Source organism: Gorilla gorilla, chromosome 5 (assembly GCF_029281585.2).
Source record: "Gorilla gorilla gorilla isolate KB3781 chromosome 5, NHGRI_mGorGor1-v2.1_pri, whole genome shotgun sequence".
Taxonomy (NCBI): domain Eukaryota; kingdom Metazoa; phylum Chordata; class Mammalia; order Primates; family Hominidae; genus Gorilla; species Gorilla gorilla.
The window spans coordinates 153,859,489-153,884,323 of record NC_073229.2 but is presented as its reverse complement, the minus strand read 5'-3'; the positions used below and the strand labels follow the sequence as shown (position 1 = coordinate 153,884,323).

Below are 24,835 nucleotides of genomic sequence, written 5' to 3'. Positions count from 1 at the left end.
ATGAAGAATCAGATCTTCTTAACCTTAGAAATAGTATAGTAAGATGGCTGTGAGTCTCCTTATCTCCAAGTCTTCCCCAACAATCTAGATTGTTTCAGTACCCTTGCTGTTGCATGAGAACTTTCCACTGAAATCCAAGTGACAATTCTCTTTGGGTGTGAAACAGCTTGGAGTTCTCACAGTTACCGATGAACAGCTCTTTTTCATGTAGTAAAGTCATTTATATATTTCAGGGGGACAGAAGGACATTAAAGTCTTGGCCTACCACAGACCCAAAGGTTCTAAAATAAAATGACCTATTTGGTGGTTCAAAAGTGCCTTTGATTAAATTACTGGATATTTGAGAAGGTGATGAATGAGGGCTGGCTGGTGGGAGAGAATATACTTGTAATAATCTTTTAGTCATGGATCTTTTTCATAGCATGTGGATTTTCTTGGTTTATAAATATTAGCCAAGTGATCAACTCACTGCAGCTCTTTGAGGAGCTTCTCCATTTTTAGGCGAAGTAATTTGAAATTTCTCAGGAAGCCAAAGGTATGGGGATTGCCTTATTCTTGGTCCTAAACCTAGACCTGTTTTATAAATAGATGATTTCCAGGCCAAGGTGTCCCTGTATGACATGTTCCCATAAATGTCCTGCTGCCACAAATTACAAATCTTGGCAAAAATAGAATTCTGTGTCCACTCAAACTGTTCCTGCTTTCCTAGGATGCCATCCCATGCTGCCTTTTCCCTGTAGAGTTCTGTGGGTGATGTCTGTATGTTTTTGTCTGTATGCTTTCATATTTATCCCCTAAAATTCTGTGCCTTTTTAACCACCTTGACATGATATCATTTCTCCGTACCGAGGCAAATGGTTTGTATGGAGGGATCTTCCAAAGTCAGCCAACCTAGTGCAGGGAGGACAAGGAGAGGGAAGGAAAATATGAATGAACTCTGTGTTACTGGGGACCCAGGCATGATGGAATATTCTTGAGAAAAGGGTCTGCTCAGGCAAGCTTAACTCCCTGGACAGTCTGCCTTTGAGGAGAGGAAAGGAAGGAAGCATGCATTTTGTAAAGAGTAAAACATTTCACAAGATACTGAAAACAAAATCCACAGAAATGCCCAGGCTGCCCAGCCTTTGACTTAGGCCAGTAGGCCCAGAGGTTGTCATTCAAAGAAAGAGGGGGTCTTTGGGTTTCAGGGCCAGGAACAGAAAAATGGGCAGGGGCCTGGAAGAGGAGAACAATTATGGAAGGAAAGGGCAGTTGCTCCTCCTCTGTCACTTTGCAGAGGTGCTGGCTGTGTCAGTGCTGAGGAAGCCCAGGCCAAGCCCAGGTGGCCCCTGAGAGGATACTGCCTGAGGCACTCCTGGCAATGGAAGTGGCTTGCAAGAACAGCCAAGGACTGGAGAAGCCAGTGTGGGCTGAGCAGGAACGGGGATGTCAGATGCATGGACATAGCACTTCCTGGAGCACATGGCTGCAGGGAGGAGTAGATGTTGCCCCTCAGAAGCCTTTTGGGAACCTGAAAACAGATTGGGCAGTGGGTGGGTGAGGACTCCCACAATTATGTGAATGTAGTATCAGCCAGAGACCTTTTGTTTATTGCCATTGTTGGGTAGTTCACACCTCCGAGATTATGCTTCCTGATTAGGTGGCCCGAGAAGCACTTGTTTAGGTATACTTTTAAAAAATTTTAATTGATAGAGCTCGAATACAGAATGTCACTTATAAAACTTTGTTCTGTGAATCCTTGGCCAGTAAGTTTTAATGCTTAGAGAGAGCCACTCTTCAAATTTCTACCTGAAATCGTAATAATCTAAGCATCTTGAAGAAATGATTGGAAGTGAATTTTATTAGGAAAAAACTGCTTACTCAGCAAAATGTTAAAGTGCACAGAATTCTTTTTAGATTAAGATAGATCTTTCCATGGAGATGCGAAAGCATTTCTGCATGATTCAATATTTTCCCACCCCTGAGTACTAGTTTTCTTTTTCTGTAAGTGGAGTTCTCTAGGCTTCTAAGGGCCCCATGCTGGTAAGAACTGGGGCCAAAGTCTGTGTAGTCTTTATCAAGGCATAAGGTTAGGGAAAGTGTGTGTTTATGTTGGAGGTGACTGTTTTGGGGTCATTCACTTCCTTCCTTCCCCCATAAACATACTACCTGCTTCTTCCCCATCTCATTTGTATTAGTGGACTAAATTAATGATTGAATAACCAGTTGAATTGTGAGGATTTTGTGCAATAATATTACATGCATTGTATTACTCAAAGGATCAGCTTACATTGAGCCCAATATATAAATGATTGAGATGCAAAACAATTGTTATGGGGTGATTTTGCATTCGAGTAGCATTTAAAAAATACAATTCAAAGGTAGTTTGTATTGAATAAGTAATGACAGCATTGAAATGAATTTTCAATTTCAAAGATTTTAAGGAAACCTTTGAAAGCATATAAATTTTGCTTTATTCAGATGTGAAATATTGTGAATATTTGAAATTGTGAAAGCATATAAAATTTATTTGGTCTCACATGAATCTTCTAGATTGTGACATACGTTATTAAGCTGGTGAAATTGTAGTATGAAATGTTTTTCTTTTCAAGGGGAGGAAAATGAAATGCTAGAAATCTACATAATGCTGTATTATTGATATGTATCCTCTAATCCTGAATATCTTCAAAGTGAATATTTATACTATTTAATATTTTATTTGCATTACATATTGGGAAAAAGTAAATGAAATATTATTTGTTTGAAAATGAACCTTATCTAAAGATTCTAAAATTGTACTTGTGAGTAATGTAGACAATCAACTCTCTTCAGTCTCTGAATTGTTATGTTTTATTGTATTTGCAACATGAATCATTTTGCATTTTGAGAAGTTGTATGTTGTATGTAATAATTGATGACTTGAGATGAGGGTAATAATCTACCACTTTTGTTTAAGCCACATCAGATATTAATTGTCACTATCTTAAGCATAGCATTTGTAGGTTTCTTTCTGATGAACATATATTTAGTTCAGCAGTGGTTTTATTCATTTTTGTGAACTGTTACACTTTAGGCACTGCATGTATGTGAAGATAATATAAGTATTATGAATACATTGTTGGTGCATTTTTACTTACAGTTTCCATACAAATCATTACACACACACCACATACACACACACACACACACACACACACGTTTACATGGGCAGAACATTTATGTTGATTTTGTAATGAATAAAACATTATAAATGGACTGTTTGGCCAAAGTGCTTATATGTCTACTTATTAACATAAGACTCATAATTTAAATATATGTAATTACTTAAAAATGAATCAGCCTTCTTTAGAAATTAGATGACAAGTTTACTTACATGGCCAAACCTCTTTGTAGTTTTGGAATTCAGAAGGGAAATTTGAAGGCTGGACGCCAGGAGTGTGGGAGGTACACAAAGAATTGTTTTTCCAGGAATGCTGTTTTCCAGGTTTCTGTGAAAAGCAAATGCGTGCCTTTTCTGAGTGATGAAATAGAGGAACAGAAAGGTGTCAATATATATGCATTCTGCTTACACACTCACAAGGATTCCTGCAATTATGCTGAAAGGGCATTTTAATGTGAAACTATAATGTTTAAGTGGATTCTTATTCTTCCTGTATTCTTGAGGAAAGTACTCTGGTGAAGTTTTCAAATTCACAGCAATGTATGCCCGTTTCTCCTTCTTGGGGTAGTTAAAAAATAATACATGCCCATTTCAGCACTTTGGGAGGCTGAGGTGGGCAGATCATCTGAGGCTAGGAGTTGGAGACCAGCTTGGCCAACATGGTGAAACCCCATCTCTACCAAAAATACAAAAATTAGCCGTTCATGAAGGTGCATGCCCATAATCCAAGCTACTCTGGAGGTGGAGGCAGGAGAGTTGCTTGACCCGGGAGGCAGAGATTGCAGTGAGCCGAGATCACGCTACTGCACTCTAGCTTGGGTGACAGAGTGAGACTTAGTCTCAAAAAAGACAAAAACAAAACCATCCAAGCAACCAAAAAAATAATATATGCTGGTTTCTCTTATCCTCATGTGAGAGGGAAATCGGAGCTTCTCAGCTGTCAGGTTTCTCCTTGGTGTCTTTCATGCTGGAGACTGGTAAGTTTGTTCCCAAATGCCTGACAAGGCCTCAGAGATGATCATTAGTGGCAGCACCCATTTATTCCTCCAGAAATTTCAGATCTGCTCCCTTGATTCTGCTTGTTTAATAAATTCCAGACAAAGAAGAGTAATAGCACATACATTTTGCATGCTAAAGAATTACTTAGAATTTGCCTCTTGTTGGCTCTGTGACATTGAGATTCTCAAGGAGACAGGAAGAAAATAGAAGTTTTTATATTAGACAATAGTTAGATGCAGTGCTCTTAGCATCAGTCTATTGAATCTCCAAAATATGGAATCATTGTCACTGGTAGCAGCTATATTTGGATTTCATTAGCCAGTATAGTAGCTATCAATGATAAGACATATTTTTTTTTTTTGACTTGGAGTTTCATTCTTGTTGCCCAGGCTGGAAGGCAATGGTGCAATCTTGGCTCATTGCAACCTCTGCCTCTTGGGTTCAAGTGATTCTCCTGCCTAAGCCTCCCAAGTAGCTGGGATTACAGGCGTGTGCCACCATGCTTGGCTAATTTTGTACTTTTAGTAGAGACAGAATTTCACCATGTTGGTCAGGCTGGTCTTGAACTCCTGACCTCAGGTGATCCACCCGCCTCGGCCTCCCAAAGTGCTGGGACTACAGGCATGAGCCACGGCGCCCAGCTGATAAGACGTGTTTTTTAAAAACTGTGCTGTGGTAACTCCTTGGAGTTTGTTAACAGGTGCTTTATGTACTATCCCATGTTTTCTACTAAGGATGGTAAGCACTGTCATATCTGTGTTACAGGACTGGAAGTTACAATTATTATAATGTTACATCATTTTTAAACCTTGCTATAGGTGTTTACAGAAGAATGACGTCTTACATCCAACTAAGAAGATCAGAGAAAGTTTCAGGTTTCATCTTGCTGGAGCAGTTGGATAGGATTGGGTTTTAGGGGAAAAAGGTAAATACATTCTGAAGAGAGAGAAGTTTGGAAGGGAGCTGATACTGTAAGGATGCTGACGTGGCTCTTGGGGAGGAGAAGAAAAGACTGGAACGAGAGGTTGAGGCCACTTTGTGGAAAGTCTTAAAGGTCAATCTTGACTGAAGAATTGGGATTTCTTTTCATCCATGTCTGCTTGTGATCTGCCCACTCTTCAGAATACCCAATTGCTCCATCATGGATCACTGGGTCTACTGAACTGGAACTGTTCTGATGGATTGATATTGTAGTGGGAAGAGGGAGCTCTCGATGACGAGATGGCATGGTTTTGTATCTCAGATCTACCCTTATTGGTTAACTGACCTTGGGTGAGTTACAAAACATCTCTGTGCCTCAGTGGTGTTGTGAAGATTTAAGTGAGCTAAAGCAGACAGGCCCACTGGAAATAACTTAAAAAAAAATGCTTGGTTACTATTGAACTTCTTATGCTATCTGAGACAGTTACCTCCTCTGTCGTGTCATGAACATAGTTTTCAATAAGTATGTGGAAGAATCTAGAGATATTGTGATGAGAGAGGGAGATGGTCAACACAGGTCAAGGTGTGGGTTAGAGGAAAGAATGGCACCTTGTATGAATTGTTGCCACTTCCTGTCTGAAGCCTGCTTTCCTAGAGCAAAGATCCTCTCCTATTTCCTTCACTTGTTCTGGGAAGAGAATGAAGGTGCGTCCTCAGTACAGCCCTACTTTGATAGGGTTTGAGCCTGAGCCCAGGTGTCCTGATGAGTCCTGCTTGGTGCCTGAGGAAGAAGAAAAGGGTTGTTGTGGTTTGTCAGCCCCAGACAGGCAGGAAACGCTTTCTTAACACTATGTGGGTGAGGTTTCAGCTATATGCTGTGTCAGTAGATCCTCAGACTCTTGGCATTTCCAAACATTTGTAGTTTCTGGCATTTGCAGTAATTTGGAATGTTGGAAACTGGTAACTTACAACTTCTCTGAGACCCGTGAACTAGAGTTGCAAGTCCTAAAGGTGGGGTGCATAGAAACTGGTCCCTGCATACCTGTTCAACATCTGTAGCCAATTGTCATCTCAAAGGGATGAAACTGTGCTTGCAAAGAATGGTTTTATGGCCAGGCGCAGTGACTCACGCCTGTAATCCCAGAGCTTTCGGAGGCTGAGTTGGGTGAATAACCTGAGGTTAGGAGTTTGAGACTAGCCTGGCCAACATGGTGAAACCTCGTCTCTACTAAAAATACAAAAAAAAAAAAAAAAAAAATAGCCAGGTGTGGTGGCCGGTGCCTGTAATCCCAACTACTCAGGAGGCTGAGGCAGGAGGATCGCTTGAACCTAGGAGGTGGAGGTTGCAGTGATCCGAGATCGCGCCATTGCACGCCGGCCTGGGCCATGACAGGGAGACTCCATCTCAAAAAAAAAAAAAAAAAAGGTTTTATTAGGGAGGGAATTCAGTGAAAGATGACAGGATGACTCCCCTGACTCCTGAAAAATATATCAATCTGGAGAAAGACAGAAATCCATATAACTTATAACTTGTAACACTTAAACACTTCTATAGTTGCAAATCTGAGGATTCTGGAAGTTCAGCCCATATTTCTCTGGAATATCCAGGTGGGTGGCTTTCTCAGTATCCTAGGGAAGAGACTGAACTTTGAAGAAGTCGGTGCCCTGTGAGGAGCCAAGGCAGCTCTGGGTAAGCGTCTGGTCTTTGCCAGCTTACCTGCACAGGGAACCTCTATCCTCATATCTTACTGGTGGAGCGGTAGGCTGGAGGCCCCTCTGATTGGTGAGATTTGGAGGTGAGGTAAGCTTTCAGATGCTCCCTGAACATCACTTGTAGAATGTGCAGAGAGTCTTATGGGAATGGCTGGGAAGGCAAGCTCAGTAGGAGATGAGCAGCCCAGCCTGTAGGGGACAGTGCAAAGGAGAAAGTGGCTGAGGAACACAGGGCAGCCATGGTAGGAGGGTTTGGGAGCGTGGGAGTTCATATTTTACACTATGTTGGTACTTACCATGCAAATGAACGGCCCTGCTGGGAAAAGAAACTTTATCCAGAGAGGGTATCCGAGGAAATAGTAAGAGTTGGGTTCCGAGAAGCTGTGCTGCATCACGGGAGAGCTAGGTGTTAGGGCCTTTTGCAAAAACCCAAATTTATTTAATTTTCCTTTAGCACAGACTTTTCCTTTTCTTTTCTGATTTTTCTGCCCCTCCGCCCGCCCCCGGCGCTGTAAGGGCTGAAGAAGCCTTTTTCTTTTACAGTGGGGTCAACTTGCTTTTGATTTTGAAAGTTGTTGCCAACATACAGGGAGGGTTGTTGCAAAAAGACTTCTTCGTTTCCTAGAGGAGGGCTTGAGTAGGGAGAAAACCATCTGGACTTCTCACTTCTGGGAACTCAAGTATTAACTAGATTCATTTTTGTGTGTAGATCAGAGGGGAAAATAAGAGGAAGTGGGAGAGGAAAAAAAAGCTGCCTTGTATTTTTGAATATGGACAAAACTATCAAGTGATCACCGTGATCAGCACATTTAATGGTTGCTTTTAAGTCTGAATAGAATTTTTGAGAAGGCTGGGCTTTTTTGACATCTCTTTTTAATGAAAAATATATAACAATAACTAACCTTTATACAGTGCCTTCAATTTGCCTGGTATTATGTGCTTTATAATATCCTATATTTGAGTATTGACTCATTTATATTTCACAATTTTTTTTTTTTTTTTTTTTAGACGGAGACTTGCTCTGTTGGCCCAGGGTGGAGTGCAGTGGTGTGATTTCAGCACACTGCAACCCCTGGCTCCCAGGTTTAAGTGATTCTCCTAGCTCAGCCTCCCAAGTAGCTAGGATTACAGGTGCCTGCCACCATGCCTGGCTAATTTTTGCATTTTTAGTAGAGATGAGTTTTCACCATGTTGGCCAGGCTGGTCTTGAACTCTTGACCTCGAGTGATCCGCCCACCTCGATCTCCCAAAGTACTGGGATTATACATGTGAGCCACTGTGCCCAGCCCTATATTTCATGATTCTATGAGAGTAGGTATAGTTATGGTCTCTATTTTATAGTTGGGGAAACCGAGGCCCAAAAGTGAAGAAAACTTGCTCAAGGTGACATGCTAGGAATGTGGTGGAGCTGCTTTGAAATATTGGCAGCCTGGTTCCAGAGGCTGTCCTGTTAATTACTACACTGTGTCCAGTGTCCACCGCCGGAGTCTGAGAAAGCAGTAATGACGTTTCTCTATTTCAGTGACCTTGCATATTGGATTTGCCCAGTTTACTTTGGAAGTACCCATTCCACTTTTCTAGGATCATGAAACACTGTATTTAATACTCAAATATCTTAGTGCTGATATCTTCTCTGATTCTAGAGGGCATTTCACAGATCTTACTGAAAAATTCCTTGGGGTGGTATTAGGCTTCGGGTTAAGTAATTTATTTATTAGACAAATTTCTTGGCTTTCATGATTTGGGTAAAGTATGGTCAATCTGTGTACTTCTGATTATATGCTAAACACGTGAAAGTCACCAGATGGCCAACTACGATGATTCACATGGACTTCTACGGATATATTAATGCTGTTTTGGAGGACCCTCTGTGTGCTGCAAGCTCCGTGACACCTAATGTTGGTGGATGCGTTCTGGTGTGTATGTGTTTCCATGAAATTTACAAACTAACACACAGCATTCTAACATGTTCACTTAGGAACTTTCAAAAATTTGCCCTACAAGACAACATTCTCAATAGAGAAAATTTAGAAAAATAGCAGCACAAAGGAGGAGGCAAAAGTCACTTATATTATTAATATAATACTACTCTAGAGCTAACCACAATTGAATTTTATTTTGCCTCAGTATTTTTTTCCCATGCACATTCCTAGGCATGCTATCTTAAAGCAACAGTTTGTGTAGTTAATCTGTTGCTCTCCCCACAGTTATATTTTAACTAGGGTACTGAATACAGAACGTTTTGCACATGCATTTTTGCTGGAGAAACCACAGATATGTAGCCATTTATAGTGTTTCTTAGCTATCGCATGCATCATTTCCTCTCCTACTTCCTCCTGTCACTGGCAGTCCTGCAGCTGGCCTGCCTTGCCACTCCTGACATCTGAGTCATCACTGACATCTCTCTCCCCAGGCCTGCTCAAGGAGCTCTTACTAAGCTTTGTTATTTTTTTCTCTCCAAGATTTTTCAGAGCTGTACTTTATTTTTCAACTGCCCCAACTCAATCCTAATCTGCACTTCAATCATCTCGCGCTGTCAGTGTCAGTTTCTTGGCTTTGAGCTCCTTCTCTTTTCAATTCACATTTTCAAAAGCCATTTTCTCCCAAGTGTTTTCTCACCTTTCCTTTCTTAGCAGAACTCCCCCCGGCGTGGTTACACCTCCACGTTACTTTCCAGGTATGCCCACATCATTTTATGATTCTTGATGGTGTTCTCATTCACCATATCCACTTTGTGCAAGGCAGAGATACACCTTGCTGCTTTGTTATTGCATTGTTGTTAAAGGTAAATTGGGCTGGCCCCAGAGAAAATTGTGAAATAAGGAAAGATTTTGCCATCTCCAACCTCTATTTTCCATTACATTTTTGACTCATCAGGGCTTTTTTCTTCTCTGACTTGTTATCATTCCGCTCTGTAATTCATACTGCTAATCAAAATATGAAAGGATCTGATATTGGTTGTTTATACGTAAATGAATTTGATCACAAATTCTTTTATTAACGTGTGATCAATGTTTTAATGAAATGAAGCTAATGCAAGTAGATATAGTTTTTCATTTCTGTGGGAAAAAAAGCCCGTACTTGGCAGATTAAAAAACCAACAACCCTGTGCTGGTTCCTTCCACCTCAAATTAAAAGAAAAAACAAGGCCGGGCGTGGTGGCTCACGCCTGTAATCCCAGCACTTTGGGAGGCTGAAGTGGGCAGATCAGGAGGTCAGGATATCGAGACCATCCTGGCTAACATGGTGAAACCCGGTCTCTACTAAAAATACAAAAAGTTAGCCGGGCGTGGTGGCGAGTGCCTGTAGTCCCAGCTACTCGGGAGGCTGAGGCAGGAGAATGGTGTGAACCTGGGAGGTGGAGCTTGCAGTGAGCCTAGATCACGCCACTGCAGTCCAGCCTGGGAGACACAGCAAGACTCCGTCTCAAAAAAACAAAAACAAAAACAAAAAAAAAAGGAAAAACAAAACACATTTCTCACTTTTTTTTTCCTGAAGTATATAAGTCTGAATAAGAATAACCATGGTGGTAGAAACAGAAAGGAGAAGCAGAACGAGAAAGAAAGAAATAGAACAATCAATAGAATATAGTAATATTATCAAGCTATGTCTTTTGATTAAAATGTATTATATGGTTTACCTTGATTAAAATGCATTATGTGTGCAGTTTTCTCAAAAAAATTCTCATTGTGTTTTATTGTTCAGTCCCTTGTTTATTCTCAGCTGTGTGTCCAGTTACTCTATCCATCTTAGACTATAAACTCATCAAGGCATTAAACATGTTGTTTTCTTTATTCCTGAATCTCAACATCTAGTTAATGCCAGGCAGGCTGTGGACAGTCAATAAATGTTTGCTAATTATGTGATGATGCTTTGGGACATAAGAATGTTGCTTTGTGTCTCTAGGGTTTTAGTTTATTTTTACCAGATCAAACTTTAGAATTCGACTAACACTAATGTCAGAAGTCTGTGTTTCAGTAACCATCTCCAGATAATGGCACCCAGTTGTCCATGAGGAGATGCCATTTGCATCCTGTGTGGGTGACAGCTATGCTTTGATTCCTCTTGGATCTGTAGGACTACTTGGCTGTAAGACCTCATGTATTGTCCTGGGGGTCTGCCAGAGAGGGAAGCTAGCCTCAGAACATGGGGAAATGAGGCAAGGGGGCTTCAGAAGTGGTCATGTCAGGATTCTGGCTTGGCAAAGAGAAAGGCGTGGGTTGTTTTATGTTCCCAAGCTGGAGTTATTTCTTCTCTGACCCTGGCATGTCTTCATACTTAACAGACACCAACATTGTCCTTTCCTTGGTTTAGCCAAAACCGGGGGTTAGGGTGGGTAGTAGTAGTAGGAGGTGAAGGAGCTTTTCTTCAGTATGTATGAAGGGGATTGATGTAATATCTGCTTTCATAAACTGAATCTCCAGCGAGCCTTCCTTTAAAAAATGATTGTATGTAAAAACCACATAATGATTCTGTAATTACAGTGTGTTGGCACAGTTGTTAAATTATAAATTTAATAAGCTAAGATGAGCTCAGTAAGAGTATAGGCTTTTCACTGGAGTGAAAGGACATTACTTGATGAGATATAGCAGAGAGGAAACAATAGACTTTTTGTGTAGCTGCCTGAAACTTCTGCTAGGTGAAGGCAAGCCAATAAATGAAGAAGAAGGGATAATGGATTGCCTAACCTGTGAACTTGGTCACCATGTTCTTTGAAAACAAAGTGAAATTCAATGTGTTGTCTTTGGACTGTCTCACAGTGCTTACCCTACATCAGACAACCCTTGTCTAGTATTTCACGGATTTTGATTTGCTATTTATTTTGCATTTGCCTACATGTTGCTATGTTTTAAGCCATGAAATGAATTATTTATTCTGTTTATACAAGCAAAAAAAAGTTAATAGCTCAAATAAAATGGGAATATATTTGTAATGGCATCATAGTATATGATGTGGTATTTTTATTCTTGCTTAAGAGGCTGAAGATTGAATTTGTATACTAATTCAGATCTGGAGAGAGAAGAAAGTAGACAGGGCTTATACACAAGCAGTCATTGAATTATTGATTTATATGTAGGTTTTCTACCTCAGGATGTTTTCTTTTTTGGAGGACACTGTTAAGTATTAACAATGTTAAGAAATACTTCTAGCTGGGCGTGGTGGCTCACGCCTGTAATCCCAGCACTTTGGGAGGCCGAGGCAGGTGGATCACGAGGTTTGGAGTTCAAGACGAGCCTGGCCAACATAGTAAAACCCTGTCTCTACCAAAAATACAAAAATTAGCTGGACATGGCAGTGCGTGCCTGTAGTCCCAACTACTCAGGAGGCTGAGGCAGGAGAATCACTTGAACCCGGGAGGTGGAGGTTACAGTGAGCCGCGATTGTGCTACTGCACTCCAGCTTGGGCAACAGAGTGAGACTTCGTCTCAAAAAACAACAACAACAACAACAAAAACTTCTGATTAAGGATCTTGGCAAGTGGATTCTAGAATGGCAGCAATTCTCCATATCCAGGAAACTAGAGAAGGAGGCAAGTCAGGATTATGGTGGGCTGTGTTACAGTTCTACTCAAAGGGTTTATCGGGAAGGCAGAGATTTGGCCCATCCTCCACTGCTGTCATTGCTGAAGTACAAAGTCATAATGCCTCCTCACTGTTTTCCTTGGAGCCCTGAGGTCCATACATACTCTCTGGGTTATCCATATAATTTTGCCTTCAGGCTTTTAGGCTCTCTAGCCAAGAATTCCTTTTTTAGTGAAGGAAAAGCAACTATAAGGAGCATGTCCCCTGGATGAATGCCATGTTACTCTCCCAGTTCTGGAAACCATCTGGCTCCAGGGTGCCACCAGACCAGGCTTTGGCCTTGCCCAGATTTACCTCTGACCCTAAAGGCTCCTGAGAACTGGCCCTGTGTAGGGGGTTGCTTGCTGAGCTTTCTTGGGCTCTTTCTCCCAGGATTAATACAGTGCAGTGTCAAGCCAGAGTTCTGAAATGGGTCAGTAAAAGTTACAGGAGCTGTTCGAAAGGAAATTTGAGGTTATTATTGAGGAGGAAGGAGAGGGGGAGAGAAGAGGTATAATATTAGTTTTAATTTGTATGGTACTTCCCAGTATAATTTAATTAAATTCTCACCTTAAACGCCTTAAATAACTTAGGAGTAGAGAACCTTGCTTTTGGGGACCTATTCAGAAGCAGAAAAACTCTTCAGATATGTTTGGAGCAGAACTGTAAATGCTCTGGCTTAGTAAATTTGTATTTTTTTTCTTATTACCCTTTTTCATTCTTAGGCTTTCTGTGTAGGTATGATTGTCTGATAGTGGCTTCCAAAAATTTTTAAAAAGGTCCTAATCCACAGAAGTTGTGAATGTGAACTTATTTGGAAAAAGGGTCTTTGCAGATGTGATTAAGTTAAGATCTTGAGATGGGAGATTATCCTGGATTATCCAGTTGGGTCCTAAATGCAATTACAAGTATCCTTTTAGGTGGCAGAGGGAGACTTGATATGCAGAGGAGAAGCATGTAAAGATGGAGGCAGAGATTGAAGTCATGTGGCCACAGCAAGGAAATGCTGGTACTGCCAGATAGACACTGGAAGAGGCAAGGACTGGATCCCTAGAGGCTTCGGAGGGAGTGCTGCCTTGCTGACACTAGGATTTCAGCCCAGTGATCCTGCTTTTAAATTTCTAGTCTCCAGACTTTTAGAGAATAGATTTCATTTGTTTTAAGCCACCAAATTTTGGTAATTTGTTATAGCAGCCACATGAAACCAATACAGGAGGGAAGAGAAATAAAAACGAAATGGAAAGCAACTTGTTCAGGAGGACCCTACCACCAAACTTAATTTTCATGAAAGAACACCCTGTTGTTTACTTACATATAATATCAGCTTTTACTACAAGCCAGGCTTAGTTGAATTCTGATGGTCAGATTAACTTTCCAAAAGCAGCCCTCTAATCGTGTCATGTGTGTTTGTCTGTATTCCCAACATAACTATAAATCTGGGATCATGTTTGGCTTGTGTATAATTGTATCCACATTACTTGGCATGTAGTAGGTTCTCAATAAATATTTTCCAAATGAGTACATGCTTAAGTATGAACATTTTCGAAATCAGGACTCCAATCTGCTTTTCCAGCTATGTTTCTCCCTATTCTTTTTATGTTCTTGCCAGGGAAAAATATCAGGTTGGTGAGAGATAAATAATGAATAATAACTACAGTTTTGCTATGAATAATAACTGTCCAGATGACAGATGGCACTAGTTTAGACTGATTGAAGAATCAATATTAATTGGAACATTTTTGTTGTATCTCTTAAGAGAAAGTGGCAAATTAGGACAAATCAGATGAATAGTAAGGATTTATTTTAAAATGTACTTTAAAGTGTGTTTTTAGGGTCAGTAGAGATAAAACCCAAATGGATCCTGTGCCTACAGTATTCTATAGAGACAATTGATATTCAGAATAATGTAAGTAAGGCACTGGACTTCAACTTTTAAAAACATTTAAAAATAAGCATTGAAGCCAAAAGAGTTTATTCTACAGTTTATTAAGCTACTTAGTGAATTCCTAAACATTTCCTATCATCTGAAAGTAGTTTTCTGTTTGTGATATGCTGAATTTTGTACCTAAGATAGTATCTTGGCTAAGATGATCACATGAGCAAGATGGTTGATATTGTTTCCTCAACTTTTTATTTTGAAAAATTTAAGCACTTAGAAATTTTTACAATGGGTTAATGAATACATGTAAATCTTATGTCTATATTTGAAGTTTTAAATTTAGAAAAATTTAGTACTACAAAGCTCAGGTCACACTCCAGATAAATTAATCTCAATCCCTGCATGAGTCACAGGCATACGTATTTTTTGTTTGTTTGTTTTTGGTGAAGCTCCCAGGTGATTCTAATGTGCAGGCAAGTTTGAGAACCACTGCACTGTACCATTATCACACCAAAGATAATTATGGTCTAATATGAAGGCCATATTAAAATTTCCACAATTTTCCCCCAGATACCTTTTACATGGTTTTGTTTCCAAATTACAATGTATTTGGTTGCTATATCTCCATAAGTACAGATGCCAGCGGCTCCTGCATTTTGCCAGGCATCCGTTGAGTGTGTTGTATATGTTTGAGCAATATTTTTTCCTGTACAGCTTTTCTTCAGCACAAATGTTGTATCAGCATGGATTTGGAAAAGAGATCAATAGAGAACTGCAACTTTCTAATCCATAATGCATTTAAGTTCAGATATGTGCTCAGAGATGTAAGGGGGAATTTTATTTCATGTTTTGTGTAAATATTGATCGGAGACCCAAAAGGGCCTACCTTACAGACCTCTGGGGTTCAATGGGGCATGGTGTGAAATAACACATACTTGAAGTTTGCACCTTCCCCAGGGTGAGCTGGTATAACTTCTGTGCATGTAATCATCTCTCTGTTATCTGACAACAACAAGGACAGTTCTACTTTGGTAGAAATGTAAGGCAGAGCTGATAAAGAAAATATGGATGATACTCATAGGCAAGTTTTGTTTTTTACCTTTCAATTATTGCTATCTTGCATTTCCTTTCCCTTTCCCACATTAAAATTACTCATAGCTTTGGTGGTAATATTATTGCTGTATGGGAAGCTTAAATACCAGCCAGTGATGGGAGTGCTGAAGTTTGGGAGCGAAGGTTTCTGTGCAAGGACAAGGAAAAATGATGATAGGAAGAAGTGACTTGTGAACAGTGTTGCTATAATAAAAGACAAGAGGGTTGGGGATGTGTGGGAAAGAGCCAGCCAGCTTTTCAAGGTACTCTTAATGATAACAGAATTCTGAGAAATAGTGCAGCCATTGTTATTTTGCGTCTTTCATTGAATGTTCTGTAAACATCAATGAGGACATTTCCTGGAGTTTGTTGAATAGCACACACAAATATAACCAAGAGATACAATCTAAGTGCTTTAAAACAGTGTCTCATTTCTTTTAGAGTCAGAACTTTAAATTGGTATACTCAGTGAAAGCAAGAGTGCACCAAACTGGCTAAAACTAGCTACCCATAACCATAAGTTAGTGTAATTATTATGAACAAGGAAAGAAGGGTAGATGGAGGTATATTAGTCAACAAAAGCAATTTTTTTTTTTTTTTTTTTTTGAGACGGAGTCTCGCTCTTTTCGCCCGGACCGGACTGCTGTGGTGCGATCTCGGCTCACTGCAAGCTCCGCCTCCCGGGTTCACGCCATTCTCCTGCCTCAGCCTCTTCAGTTGCTGAGACTACAGGCGTCCGCCACCGCGCCTGGCTAATTTTTTGTAATTTTAGTAGAGACGGGGTTTCACCGTGTTAGCCAGGATGGTCTCGATCCTCCTGAGCTCGTGATCCGCCTGCCTCGGACTCCCAAAGTGCTGGGATTACAGGCGTGAGCCACCGCGCCCGGCCAACATAAGCAACTTTTTATTTAAACTTGACCTTTGGCACAGGACTCTGACAGTCTCCCTGAATTTACGTTTTAGATCTGGCATTGCCATTTATCTTATCTAGGCTTAGTGATACAAAAATTCAGCGGTGTTATTGGCCCGGAATCCTCTATTTTCCTTCCTTAAAAAAAAAAAAAAAAAAGGACAAAAAATTTTTCATCTGTTTTCAGATAAACCACTAATTGTTTGATAATTTTCAAGGATATTACTTTTACCTTGTAGTTATAGATTTTTGTGTTTAAGGGACTTTGAATCTCATTTGGTATAACTTTTTTTTTCCACACCCAAGGAAATGCAGGTTGGAGCGGTAAAGTGACTACTTGGGGAGCTCATGTCTAACTGGTGATGGAAGGAACAGAACCTACAATCCCTGATGAGTGTTATGTAGTGAGTGCTTGCTCAATGCATCACACTTTGCAGGCGCTTTAAAGAGTATTATTGTAACATTTAAAAGTGAAGCTCTATAAGGTGTATAATATTAAGCTCCATGAGTAGATTGAGTCTTTCCATTCCATCTTCAGGATGGGAAAGGAATGTTTTCCATGTGAGCTCTAACTGTGGAGATGCCAGGGGTGTGGGGGCTCATAAACCACCTACAGTTGATTTTTGGATAGTTTGATGGTTTCATATACTAGTGAAGATTCAGTTTCTGAATACCTTAAACCCCCTTGAATAGACTGACCCTGTGATGTAGGTTCTAATGGTGTTATTGGACCTGTTGCCCCCCTCTGCAACTCATTAGGGTAATTTAACCTTTGTGGGTGGTTAGAAAGCAGAAATAACAGTCCTTACCACTTTCCCTCGTTAGAAGACATTGACTACTTTTGCTACAGATTACTACTTTCCCATCTATTAAAGGAACACTGACCAACTGCATAAGATGTGAGGAAGCTTGGCCAGTCAGCAGCTCTCCTCATTCTCTCCCACCTTTCTTACCATTCAGTAGCCTCTTCTGGAACATAGCCAGGAAAGAATCAGAGTCTGACACTTGATATAATGGATCAAGTGCCTGGCCCCAATGGCACCAACCAGGTTTTTTGGGTGGATCTGTTTTAAACATTGAGCAGAAATAAGAGCTGCCATTTAAAATGACCCAGTGGCCCCTTATTGATCAGTCCTTACATGTGATTCAATTGCTCCTCCAATTGCGGACAAGCATGGAGGAGGGTGGGGTGGAGTACAGTGGAGTGAAGTGGCTCTTGGCTAAACTTGGTGTAGGAATTGGTCTAAAAATGGTAGCTATTTGATTGACAGCTCAAGTAGACATAGGGACGTATGGAGGGGAATTTATTACCTGCATCTCTAGGAACAAGGAAAAACAATTAAGTCTCTATTTCTTATTCCCTCTGAGATACTCTCTCATAATGTCTTAGGGCTGGGAACCCAGCTGTTTCCTTGCTCTTAGGTCCATTTATACTAAGCAGGGAAAAGGCAGGTGGCTGTGCTGCAAGAGGTGTTCCAGAGAGAAGTATCCATCTTTTTTAGATGTCTGTGGTAAATGCTTTTGTGGGCTTTCCAGATTACATTGCCAGATAATGGAATGTGAAGGCTACTCCAACACCCGCCCACACCTTGCAGATGTGAAAAATGGGTTTTAGGGTTATGTAGCTCATCAGTGTGAGATTGAACTAACGTCCACCTATTACCACTCAACCTCTTTTTTTTTTTTTTTTTGAGATGGAATCTCACTGTGTTGCCCAGGCTGGAGTGCAGTGGCGCGGTCTTGGCTCACTGCAAGCTCCGCCTCCCGGGTTCCCGCCATTCTCCTGCCTCAGCCTCCCGCCACTCAACCTCTTAATTAGAGACTCCCAGGTGAGGGGGTTAGCCACCTGAGTGAACTGAAGGTGGATTGCCTGGGGTCTAAGTCCAGATCTCCCACTTACAATGTGACATTGGCCACGTTATTTCACCACTTGTCCTTCTGTTTCTCAACTGATACATTGGAATGGCAAGATTGTAAGGAGTAAACGCAAAAATACCTGTGCAGATGTTTAAGAGTCTCTGGCAGATGATAAGAGCTCAGTAAGTATAAGCTGCTGGTATCATTTCATTATTATTGTGTTCCCTCGTGGCTGTTTTGCTCTTTAGCAACTTTGTCAAAATTTTTAAAATGAAGAATGGAGGCGACACCTTATAAAAATGAAATTTGTGAAATAATCATAGATTCAGTTGGCCACGCTTAATATGTGATAGCGAACTGATGTCACAAACATCAGGGATTTATAATTTAACTCTTGGGGAGGGCCTCTGCTGAGGGGCTAACTAAACATAAACAGTCCTCACTTGGTATCCGTGGGGGATTGATTCCAGGAACCCCTGAGGACACCAAAATTCACAGATGCTCAAGTCCCCAATATAAAATGGTGTAGTATAACATATGCACATCCTCCTGTATAGTTTAGATCGTCTCTAGATTATTTATAATACCTAATACACTACCCATACATCACTTTACTTGCGTAGATTCAACATAATACTCAGTGCACAGCACATTTAAGTTTTGCTTTTTGGAACTTTGTGGGATATTTATTTTTCCTGAATATTTTTGATCCATGGTTGGCTGAATCCACAGATGTGGAACGCATGGACGTGGAGAGCTGACTGTTTATATAAGCTGTTTAATCAGTCATGTCACAGAAAAATAATTCAGTACATTTTTTGTAGTGTCCTAGAACCATAGAATTTTAAAGTTTAAACAGATACCATGTTCATATTCTCCCTTGGTTTACAAAGAAGGAAGGAGGCCAGAAAGATTAAGTGACATTCAAGATTTCACAATTAATGATGGAACCAGGCAGGCAGCCTATAGTGTCTTTTTTAAAGTTGTGGACATGTATTACAAATCTTCCTGTGTGCCTCCTTCCTTGCTAACCTCTTACACTTGTTTCTTCAATACCAGGTGGTTATAATAATGAGAATTTTAATGAACACTTTTCATGTAGATAAAAATTGTTAATTGAAATTTTAAGACAGTTTATAAAATACTGTAATAAAATGTATTTCCTTAGTGATGGGGAGATTAAAAGCTTGAGGCAGAGTTGGGAAGAAGCTTAAAACAAATCAGTTTCTATCTTTTTCAAAGAGGAGGAGTGTGTGTATGTGTGTGTGTATGTATTATTCTGTGGGCCTAGAGATTAAGGCAGTGAAATTTGAGCCAGTACTTTTGAAACTTTCTCTATTTTGTCACTCAGTTTAGAAGATTTGAGATAATGTATCTGCTTCCTTTTCTGCATTGCAGTTGTATTTAAAATATATTATAAAATAACCTAAAAGAATAGAAATATCAGATTTTCAAAGTTGGTGAAATGAGTTGTTATTTTGGATTTTTGACTGTGGTCTTTTCTACAGATACCATTAAAAAGAGTTAACTGATGTACATTAATTTAAGAAGCAAATGGTAAAAATAAGTGCATGAAAAGAATAGAAATAATTGAATCTGATCATTCTGATCGTTCAAGGCATTTACCATATAAATAGTTGAGATCTGAGAAGTTTCATTGAGACAGATAAGAGCTTAAAAATGTATGAATCATTGTTGACTAATAGTTAAGGCATGCAGGCACACTTAGAAATGTGATTTCCTTTACTCTATCCTTCCTATAAAGAGAAAAAACACTTTTAAAATAAACCTGGTTTGAAACCAAAATGCTGTACAACTTAACCTTCATTTGGGACATTGATTTGGCTACTCTATTTAAGACTTTTTTTTTTTGGCATGACTATTTTGTCCTGGGAAGCAAGCTGCAGATGGTTTTTGACTTGGGGAAAAAAAAAATGAGAAAGAAATTAACAAGGGAAATAGGAACTGGATATTTGTATTAATTTCCATGTAGTATGAAAATACATAGCAAACAAAAATATTTCCATTTTTAAGCACTAGATGAAGGACATTGTGAAGCATAATAGACTTATCTTTCTAAAATTTATGCAGAAACATATTTTTAAAGAAAAACAATTCTGATCTTTTGAAAGGTCTGTAAATGCTATGAAATGAGTCATTGGTGTATTCAAAAGAAACTGGGCAGGAAGTGGAGAGACCCATGTTGCAGCTTTCTCTGCAGACAACTGGTTATATCACTGGAGACTGCTTGCTCCCTTCTCTGAGTTCCAGTTTCTTCATCTGTAAAATAAAGTGACTTGACTAGGTAATCTGTAGATTTCTTTCTTCTCTGAAAGTCTGTCATTGTTAATAAGTTGAGAATTCAGAGATCAGTATGTGCTAAGGTCTTGAAAGCTTTACTGAGGATATTAACAAGAACCAGATTTTGAAGGAAATATGTTTTTTGAGAAAGAGGGCATTCTTCTTAGCCATAGAGCATGAACAAAGACATTATTGGAAGGAGCATCCTCATTATTTATTGCCTAATTATTATAAAAGCAAAGTTGTTTCCTATAGGTTGATTGAATTAGGCATTAGCCTAGCATACTGGGGACAGCCATTGGAAAAAAATGTTTAAACAACTAGAACTACACTGAATAGAATTGTACTGTGTTTGGTGAGTAGGAAGTATTGCAAGCCTGTGTAGATATGGAACTTAATATACTTCACACTTCTGTGTAGTAAGGACTAAGGAAAAAGCCAACAGTGGGTGTCAACCAAGACCCATGTTACACATAATGGGTAATGTTGAGGGAGCAATGCTGAGTGAGTTCTCTTGGGTGCTGAGTTGGGAGTGGGAAGGAAGGAACTGACATAAAGGGATGGAACTGGAAGGTCCCAGAGACAGTGAGGAGGCTGTGCTAAGTTAGAGATCTTTGTGATCTGAGTTAAGGCCAAGGTTGTGGCCACATTAGTGAGACTTGATGTACCATGGAGAGTAAGGTTGGCACACACAATTCAGAAGAACCTGGGATGGGTGGGGTCAGAGGGACACAGATGGTTAAATTTGAATGGCGATGATTGCAGAGGACATAGATGAAAAATCTGAGCCAGGAGTAGAAGAAAGGAGGGGAGAGGAAGCGTGTGTGTGCGCGTGTATGTGTGGGTGGTGATATGAGACTGGTTTCTGGAACCCACTTTGTCATGGTTTGTGACCTGTTCCTGCTGTGAGTATTGTAATCACTTAACCTCTCCGAACTTCTGTGTTCTCAGAGGCAAAATGGAGTGAACTAGATCAGTACTTCTCAGTAGTGCCCTCTAAAGGGTATTTTGGGAATTTGTGGGGGTGTTTTATGTTGTCCCATCATTTGTAGGGCAGGTTCCAGCTGTGTTAGACATTCTACAATTTCAGGACAGACCTGCCAAACAAAGAATTGTCTGGTGTCTAGAATGACCTAGTTGGCATTCCTGAGAAGATGTCATGTACAAGTCAGTCACACCTCTGCTTAATCTAACTCAAGTTTTTTATTTTTTATTTTTAGAGACAGAGTCTTACTCTGTTTACCCAGGCTGGAGTGCAGGTAAACGATCATAGCTCACTGTAGCCTCTAGCTCCTGGGCTCAAGCAATCCTCCCACCTCAGCCTCCCGAGTAGCTATTAACAGAACTATAGGCTCACATCACTGCACCTGGGTAATTTTTAATTTTTTTTTATAGAGATGAGGTCTTGCTTTGCTGCCCAGGCTGATCTTGAACCCCCCCAGGCTCAAGCAGTCTTCCCACTTTAGCCTCCCAAAGCACTGAGGTTATAGGCATAAGCCACTGCGCCTGGCCCTAATTCACATTTTCATTTGTGAAGATGAACACACTTGTCCCTTTATCCTTTTAATTTTTGTATTTCTCATGCAGAATGTTTTCTGATCTTATTTTTTTCCAAATGTGAACTCATTCTATAGGTAAATATAATAAACAGTTGACCACTTCATTTTATGTCTGTTAGTGTCCAGGCACATATTGAAATACCTATTTTAAATTATTTTCCTTTATTTCTCCTTAATATTATCATAAAGGGCATATGCATACACACAGGATTATGTATAGATAAATTACTTGAACTTTACTTCAGAATCATAAAGGTGAAGATTATAAAATAGGTATTAGGTTAAAGACAAGTGTGTTAAGGTTGACAGCCACTGAACTAGAGGGTGTCATGGCTTCTAACTCCTGACATCTCTAAGATACTGTAACTGCAAATGTTATGATTTGAAGAGGTAGGTTTTCTATCTTGGGAAGGGCTTAGTACTGGGAAGTGTTAAAAACTGACATCAGATTGGGAATTGGGTAAAAGTCAGCTACTTCTTGGGACTCCAGGAAGGCCTGAGGAAGTAGAGATCTGTGTGGAGGGGAGGAACCTGAGGGGGTCTTGATGGGGAGCTGGGTTCCTGCTGATGCCAGCAGGTGAGAATAGGGGAGCAGAGCGTTGTGATTTGGCAGCTCCTAGAGGAGGGGAGTAGGCTGAGAAAGGCTTGGTGGGGGGAGGCAGTAAAAAAAAAAAAAAGAGTTACGACTTCACATACTTTTGGTGAATCTGAGTGAGTCTCCTTTTGATGCGAAGTAGGTGGTATAACAGACTTTTCAAATAATTTAACTGTCCACCAACGTAGCCTTTTCTTCTGGCAGTTTGTTTTGCTTTTAAATTATGAGAGGGTACCACCCTCCATCCTTGGTGTGAATATTCTCTACCAGAATGCAGGAAAAACGTTACCTGTGATATGTGATCTTCCTTTTCATTTTAATGGGCACATTGTTGCCACTCAGTTCTGAAATAGAGAATTTCTCCATCTTCCACTTGCGTTAACTTTGCACAATATATTGAAGAATATTTAAAATACTAAAACTCCAGGTGACTGTAGACACCTACCATATAAGAAAGTGGGAATGTCAAAATAATGAGATACCCACGAAGTGATAATGTAAGCTCTCTTAGGTTTGTTTCCTTTTTTTAAAAAGTTGAATTTAGACCAGAGAAAGTTTCAACCTGATAACCAAATTAGCACACACTGTAGTCACAAAAAAAATTCTGAGGAGGTGTTTTGGAGTTGAATTTAAGGGGAATTTTAATAAAAACTGTCCTTATTTCAGTCCCGCAAAGTAGCTTTATGCCAGCATAAGTGCCTCAGGAGAAAAATTATACAAAGTATAAGAGATAAATAGATACAAAGTTGATGTAATTTCTACTTGCAATGTGTAACAGGGATTATAGTGTGCCAAAATTATGGTGTCATAGTGAATATATTTAGCATAACTTTTATAATATTTGTTCACTCTAGAAAATTAAGGCAATACTGAAAAGTACAAATAAAAAAAATAAATTGCATATAAAACCATTGCTTGAATATAGCTTCATTAACATTTTGATGCATATTATTTTAGTTATTTTTCCTGAATTTATTATTATTTTTTTTTGAGACGTTTCACTCTTGTTCCCCAGGCTAGAGTGCAGTGGCGTGATCTCGGCTCACTGCAACCTCCGCCTCCTGGGTTCAAGCGATTCTCCTGCCTCAGCCTCCCAAGTATCTGGGATTACAAGCATGTGCCACCATGCCCAGCTAATTTTGTATTTTTAATACAGACGGGGTTTCTCCGTGTTGGTCAGGCTGGCCTTGAACTCCCGACCTCAGGTGATCAGCCCGCCTTGGCCTCCCAAAGTGCTGGGATTACAGGCATGAGCCACCGCGCCTGGCCTATTTTTCCTGACTTTAAAAAGTGCATGTTAGGGCCGGGCGCAGTGGCTCACGCCTGTAATCCCAGCACTTTGGGAAGCCGAGGTGGGAGGATTACAAGATCAGGAGATCGAGACCATCCTGGCTAACATGGTGAAACCCCGTCTCTACTAAAAATACAAAAAAATTAGCCTGGCATGGTGGCGGGCGCCTGTAGTCCCAGCTACTCGGGAGGCTGAGGCAGGAGAATGGCGTGAACCCGGGAGGCGGAGCTTGCAGTGAGCCGTGACCTCGCCATTGCACTCCAGCCTGGGCGAGAGAGAGCGAGACTCCGTCTCAAGAAAAAAAAAAAAAAGTGCGTGTTAGATGCCAAGCACAGCAGTTGGAGTACGGAGACCACAGAGGAGAGTAGTGCCTGGCTCTGTTTTCACTGAGCACACAGCCTGTCCTACAGACACCGCGTAATTGTTTTATTTCTCTGGAGTTGAGGCAGTCCTGTTTGGCCCTTTATGTGAATATTTCTAGTCCTCTTAACAGCCATGCAAGATGATAGGTATTGTTCTTTCATTTTACAAATAAGGAAACAAGTGTTCAAAGAGGTTAGATATGATACCCAGAGTTCTGTGTCCAGTCAGCAGCAAGGTTGTTGGACTTCAAAACCTGCAATTCTCCCTGCAGCCTCAGACTATCACTAAAGGGGTCTCATCATAATTGTGGAATCATTCAGTGAGTGTTGGAGAAGAGCAGTGCATAACGTGGTAGACGTTTAGAGATCGAGTGGAGGACGTTCACTGCAGTGTGGGCGTTAGGGAAGTGTGGAGGGTGTCAGACAGAGGGGGACGGTACAGGCAAGGCTTCTGAGGTAGGAAAAGTGCCTGGTGGGCTCCGGCAGCTGGTACTGTTTGGCCATAGTGGGGGACTTGAAGGGAGAAGTGGGAGAGGAACCCGACGAGGAATGGAGAAAAGCTGGGCAGAGCTCATAGAGTCTTGAACATCAGGCTGAAGAATCGGGACCAGATGGACCAGGCTGTCCTGGGACTGACTTCTTTTATGGTTTAGAAA

The 24,835-nt window shown here is 40.4% G+C and overlaps 1 protein-coding gene across 2 annotated transcripts in view; it reads left to right on the top strand.

The window, feature by feature from the left end:
* Positions 1-24,835, top strand: part of ARHGAP18 (Rho GTPase activating protein 18) — a 136,696-nt gene that overhangs the window by 17,099 nt on the left and 94,762 nt on the right. Inside the window, exon 1 of one of the 2 annotated variants that reach the window (XM_055391637.2) lies at positions 20,282-20,376. The exons of the other annotated variant lie outside the window; for it this stretch is intronic. The gene's annotated coding sequence lies outside the window, so the exon portion shown is untranslated. Of the gene's footprint in view, positions 1-20,281; positions 20,377-24,835 lie in introns of those variants that run through there. 2 annotated transcript variants of the gene reach the window in all.